The 6,377-nt window shown below is 41.8% G+C and overlaps 1 long non-coding RNA gene across 3 annotated transcripts; it reads right to left on the reverse strand.

Moving 5' to 3' along the window:
• Positions 1-695: 695 nt before the first annotated feature.
• Positions 696-5,565, reverse strand: LOC106563599 (uncharacterized). 3 transcript variants are annotated; one of them, XR_006757688.1, is made up of 8 exons: positions 5,423-5,543; positions 4,341-4,506; positions 2,775-4,173; positions 2,392-2,665; positions 2,092-2,266; positions 1,736-1,908; positions 1,445-1,655; positions 696-1,217 (listed from the first exon to the last, which is right to left on the reverse strand). It is a non-coding gene; the product is annotated as an uncharacterized lncRNA (long non-coding RNA). The 3 variants fall into 3 exon arrangements; XR_006757687.1 differs by having other exon boundaries at positions 2,392-4,173; positions 5,423-5,565; XR_006757689.1 differs by having other exon boundaries at positions 2,392-4,173; positions 5,231-5,543.
• Positions 5,566-6,377: the final 812 nt, after the last annotated feature.

The following is a 6,377-nucleotide window of genomic DNA, read 5'->3' on the forward strand; positions in this document are numbered from 1 at the left end:
TCCGGCCCAGCCCGAGTTGCCCGCCTGTCCTCTGGCCCAGCCCGAGTGGCCCGCCTGTCCTCCGGTCCAGCCAGAGTGGTCCGTCTGCCAGGGTCAGCCCGAGTGGCCCGTCTGCCCGGCGCAGCTATCGGCGCCACCGAAGGTGAAGCGAGGTCCACGTCCTGCACCTGAGCCACCTCCAGGAGAGGTGGGTTGGGGAGGGAGGGTGTAGCACAGTGCCGTCGTTGACGGCAGCCACCCTCCCTTATTGTTTAGGGGGATATTTTTTGTTGTTTGGGGGTTTGTTTTTTCTTTTAGGTGCATTCCGGGGTCTGCACCTTGAGGGGGGGGGTACTGTCACGTCCTGACCAGCAGAGGCCGTAATGGTGTTAGTTTTGGTCAGGATGTGGCAGGGGTTTTGTGTGTGTGAATGGTTGTGTTGGTGATTGGGACTCCCAATTGAAGGCAGGTGTGTTGAGTTGCCTTTGATTGGGAGTCCTATATAGGAGTGTGTGTTTTTCTTTGGGGTTGTGGGTAGTTGTTTTTGCACTGCGTTTAGTTAGCCTGCAAAACTGTTGCTGTCTTGTTTATTGGTTTTTCACCGTGGATGCTTTACTCTTTTTGAATTAAACTATGAGTATCCACATTCCCGCTGCACCTTGGTCCATTCTTGAAGACAGCTGTTACATAATAACAATTATTTTGGGACACATCAATTAACATTGGCTGCAGTTTTCCGAATTTATTAGGTAGTCATGCAATAAACATTTTGGATAATTCCCCTTAAATGAATTCTCTTTAAATAAAATTGTATTTGTCACATGCGCCAAATACAACCTTACAGTGAAATGCTTACTTACAAGCCCTTAATCAACAATGCAGTTTAAAAAATAATTAAAGAGCATCAGTAAAATAACAGTACAGGGGCTACCGGTACAGAAAATGTGCGGAGTTAATATATACATGTAGGTAGAGGTATTAAAGTGACTATGCATAGATAGAGTAGCAGCAAATAGTCTGGGTAGCTATTTAACTAGATGTTCAGTAGTCTTATGGCTTGGGGGTAGAATCTCTTTAGAAGCCTCTTGGACGTAGACTTGGCGCTCCGGTACCGCTTGCCGTGCGGTAGCAGAGAGAACTGTAGCTGTGGCTCCACTGGCAATCCCAGCCTAGGAATGCTGAAGCCCCCGAAGTGAAAATGAAAACCTTCTCCAGGGTTAAAGGGTATGTGTTCCCCCCTGAAAAAAGGAAATGGGGGGGGACATAAAAGTCCATAAGTAACACTTAATGGAGAACACAATACTCTAAGTGAAAGTGGTTTGGGATTTAATTTATCTGTTACATTCTTAGGGGGCCCATGGAAGAATAAGGCTATAAAATGCTATCCCACAGTTGTGAGAGTGATTAAGTGATATTTTACTGATGTGGGCTGTGTTACTTCAATGATCATGGTTTTGCATCTAACCTTCCACCTCCAGAAGCCAGTCCCTCCAGAAACATGACTCTGCTCTCTATTGCTCTTTGATTGGTACCAGGTGGGGACCGCTCTGCTTTGGAGAGAAGCTATGTCTTTGGCCAAAAGAGGTTTCTCAGTGTAGATGAAAACCTCTCTGAAGAGGCTTGAGTGTCTATTCATGTAAGGCAGGAGACATAGACACTCCAGATCCTCTTTGAATCTATAAAGTAAAAAAAGTCAATGAATTTGCCCTGAAGAATTTAACTAAACTTGAGATTCCTTAGATATATGGAAACTCACTGCTCAAGAGCATCCCGTATCCTGCTTTCTAAGTAGAACTTTGTGGCTGACTCCACCAGGGCATCCCTCTCCAACCAGGGCATCCCTCTCCAATTTATGAATGTATCGCACTGTACCGCTTCCTTTGCCTCGTCAACAGTTTGTGCTAACTGGATCTTAGATTGTTTATTGAACTGTGTTTTGGGACAAATTAGCAAAACAATAAACTGATTATCACTACCCTTAAAAAAGACTGACTGCCAACAAAAGGAAACCAAATCCATGTGGAAAAGTATTCATGAACCACAACCCAATTTTTTTTTAAACTTAGTGCAAATTAACAGTAACAAGATCCATCACAGTATAAAGTTACTTACCTTCTCCAACTTATCTCTGAAGTCATATTCCGCAATTTCTTTCAGTTCTGGCACAGGAGGTTGTAGGCCACACACTCGCCTGTATAGCCTCTGAAAAAATGTGGCTCTACACCCCCATGTACCAGACAGACAGCAATCATGCGGCCCACCTGCTTGTATACGCCATCATAGAGTGCTGTCACACAGAAGACAAACCGTAAATAAAGGACACATTACATTCAAAAATCAAATGTCTTACTCAAGTCATATATATAATGCCATAAACAAACATGTCTTTGTTGGTGTAAAATTGTAACTCACCTTGAGAGTTGCAAGAAAGGCATTTTTGCCAGTCAGTTCCCTCAAATATTGCAGAGTTATGGATGGCACTCATTAGCAGTCGGAGAAATTCTTGAGGGACCACCCTCATCAGCTGCCCCTTTTCCATCAGTATCCCTAAAAACCACGTCTATTTTTGCCTCTGGATTAAAGCGGGCTCTTTTAAAGCCTGTCATTGCACAATCATAAACGTTGTCCCTCATCATGTTAATTTGGTTGGCATCTCATTAACTTCAGCAGTGTTTGGAGGTCCACACTAAAAGAGACATTCAGAATAACAAAGCTCAGATACTTCCCACAATTCATCTGTAATAACAAGACATTGAATTATTTACAGGGATGACTTAATCATTGTCATCACCAACATCAACAGAAGAGTGTGGTGAAGGTGGACGATAAGCCTCAGGGAATGGTGGAGGGGAGGCCACAGGAAGTGGTATAGGTGGAGGGGGGCCACAAAAAGTGTTGCAGAAGATGGGGTGCCACAGGAATAGGTGCTGCCACAAGTGTAGTCTCGTTTGTAGAAGTACTGTAAAAGGTCATTTAAAGGCTTATACATTTCAAAAACATGGAGAAAGCAATAAAGCTGTCAAACATAATGTGTTTGCGTTCTGAAAATGATTTACAGAAAAAAAATGTAGCCGCATGCATCACTCACTATAGAATGTAATCAATGTGTAGGTCAAGAAGACATTTTAAGGATGCATGTAGCTCTATTCTTTAAATAATATTTTCAATATGTATTACATTCAACAAGCAGAAAGTGTTGTTTTCTCCTCCATAGTCCGTCCGAAGCAATCCATTACAGTACTGCTGCGATTGTTGCACGAAGCACGGAGAAACAACGAGATGGCTGTACCCATCAATGCCACCATGTATGACTATCCTCTACCTAAATCAGAAAATACAGCACTGGTTGATACAAAAGCTGAAGACACATTAAATATACAAACATCACCATCCTCCTTTACCACTTAAATGCTGCATCAGGTTCCTGCAGTATATAACAAAGCAGCAGACCAAATATTAAATAAAAATCCAAAATGTGGAACAATGTTAAGGAACAGTCTACCGTGGATCACAACTATAAGCACTTCCGTTAGCCCTCTAAAGGCTACAACAAGGGTTTGTTCTAGACTGTTTCCTGCAGTGGAAGATGTGTGATTACAATATCTACTTCAATTGGAAAAATAACCACGTTAATCTTGATGAGTCCTGTGGTTCACACTTAGGCATAAATACTTTGCTCCAAATGTTTTTGCCTCCGTATGTCCTCAATATAAGCATGTTTGTTAATTTCATGATGCAGATATTCTATCAATCACAGAAGTAACAGAAATGCAATAAAACAATTATTATCCACATGAGTGACATATGGTATCAAGGGCCATTGCTTACTGAACTGTTAGTTGTTGATGAACAGGTTGTTGATGAACAATTTGAGATGTTACAATGTACAACTTCTCACCAGTGATATAGATAATTTTGTCTATCACAAAGATACATCTACCAAATCAGTTTGTGGTTTCCATCAAGGTGCCAAAACGAGTTTGGTCCAGCATCACGGTATGACCTTCTATGCAGCCTCTGCGACATGAAGCATGCTGTCCCTCACTCTGCGTCTCTGCACCCAGAGCCCTTAATTGTGATCCAACAGCCTCCGGTCCACGTTTGTCGTTCCCAGCCACCAAGTCCTTAATATTTTCATCCAGAGCCAAGTCTGACATGTCAGAATATAACGGGTCATGTGACAGATTGAAGTGTCTGGGAAAAAGAGTAACAATGGACAGGGATGAAGTAATGCATATCATCATAGTAATTTTAAAGTCCTGTCTTGATTGTAGTCCTTCTAAATTGTTTGATTGATAAGAAACTGTAAACCATGCATCTAAAGTCTGTAGTTTATAGCATTACTCCCAAGCACAACTGACCTTAGACGACATTTGACTGTCGATCGGGACACATGTAGAATATCTGCCATCTGAGACACACTGAAAACACTGGACATCAGAAACCTCAGTTGCTCTTGATCGATGGCATAACAAGGTGCATCTCTAGCTCCTCTCCAAGTCTGAGGAGCCCGGTAACTGGAACTGGCTGTAACAATAATACACAGTGTTTAGGCTACTTAATGTATTGCCACACCGCCCGCCCCCCTCATTCCAAAAACACTTTTAAAATTATAGTAACTGTCACAAATTGTGGCCAAGTAATGTTTTTATAATATTGGATTTTAAAGCCAAGACATAAATAGAAATGTTGACCAAGAACGAATAGAATGGGCAGCAGGAGAACGAAGAGTGAAAAAACTAAAAACAAAAAAACAACAGTAAACCCAACCACACCCAACATTTATCAGCCTCCCCTTAGCCCACTCAAGGCTCTTCTGCATGGTTTCCATTCTACAAGACGACAGTTTTATGAAAATAGAGACCATGGATGAGACTGCGATTCCTGTTCAAACAGTGCCATAGTCCTAACATTAACGTTCCTGGTTTATGTCTGAAGTTGTTCATTTCTACATCAAAGGCTTAGATGAAATATTCATTTTTCAAAGGGTATTCAAAAGTAATATCTGTGCTGTTGGAAAGCTGATATGCTGTAGATATTAGCAAAGTTTTTACAGGGTTGTCCTAGGTCAAATGAGCTTAGAATTTTTTTCATGCTAATCGCGAGCTAGCGCGGCTAAGGCTAGGTAGCATTGAGATTATAGCTAGCCAGCCAGCCAGCCTGCCTGCCTGAAGTTTTAGACCTTCAGTTGTTGTTTTGCCTAAAAATATAAAAACATGTTTGACGTTAGTACTCCTCGATAATAAGTCACCTTTATGTAACTAGCAGGGCTGTAAAAATATTACAAGACGACGCCATTCACTGTGGCTATGGCCGGGGTGTGCGGCTAGTAACTCATGTAGCAATCCATCCATTTAAATACCAGCATTCATTAAAACAAAATACATATATTCTACATATACTAGCTAAATATAAAATAATCCCTTGGCCTAATAAGACTTACAATATTAGCGACACATAGGCCTAAGTTACTTGCACTGCTGTCTCAGTGTCTGAGCCTCCAACATAGCTGCATAGCCATACACAGATCCGTCCTGTCACGTCCTGGCCAGTATAAGGGTTAATTGGTATTGTAGTTTGGTCAGGACGTGGCAGAGGGTATTTGTTTTATGTGGTTCGGGGTGGTGTTTTGGAAAAAGGGTGTTTGATTTAGTATTTCCGGGTTTTTGGGTTATGATCTTTGTTTACGTATTTCTATGTTTATCTAGTTAGTTATATGTCTATGTTTGGTTAATTGGGGTGGACTTCCAATTGAAGGCAGCTGTGGGGTGTTGCCTTTGATTGGAAGTCCTATATTAGTTGGGTGTGTTTGTTTGTTTAATTGTGGGAGATTGTTCTGTGTTTAGCCTTGTGCCTTGCCAGACTGTCGGTATGTCGTTCGTTCGTTCGTTCGTTCGTTCGTTCGTTCGTTCGTTCGTTCGTTCGTTCGTTCGTTCGTTTTGTACGTTCATTTCGGGAAGTTAATAAATGTTCAAAATGAACAAACACAGTCCTGCTGCATTTTGGTCCTCCTTCACCGACGATAACCGTGACACGTCCTCTGCTTTACTAACACTGTTAGCTAGCAGATCAACTTCATGATTAAGTAATTATAGTATTTAAAAAGAAACAACCTTGTTAACGTGGACTGAAGGGCATCAAGTCCAGGATTATCGGAGAGCAGAAGCCGAGAGCAGTCATTTTGGGTCTGTTTGCAGTGGATATGGAAGATCCTACTCGCCATCTTCAATTGTGGTGTTGTTGCATCAAACTGACTGTACACTGATTTAATGACAGGAGGAAATAGGGAAATTGGCTGGTAAAATTAGCATATTAAAGAACGCGTTAAGTTAGCGTGCGTAGGTGTATATTTAGCAGCTGTAGGCGTTAATTTGACGTGTGCAGGACCGCTTGTAGCC

Source organism: Salmo salar, chromosome ssa11 (genome assembly GCF_905237065.1).
Source record: "Salmo salar chromosome ssa11, Ssal_v3.1, whole genome shotgun sequence".
Classification (NCBI taxonomy): Eukaryota; Metazoa; Chordata; class Actinopteri; order Salmoniformes; family Salmonidae; genus Salmo; species Salmo salar.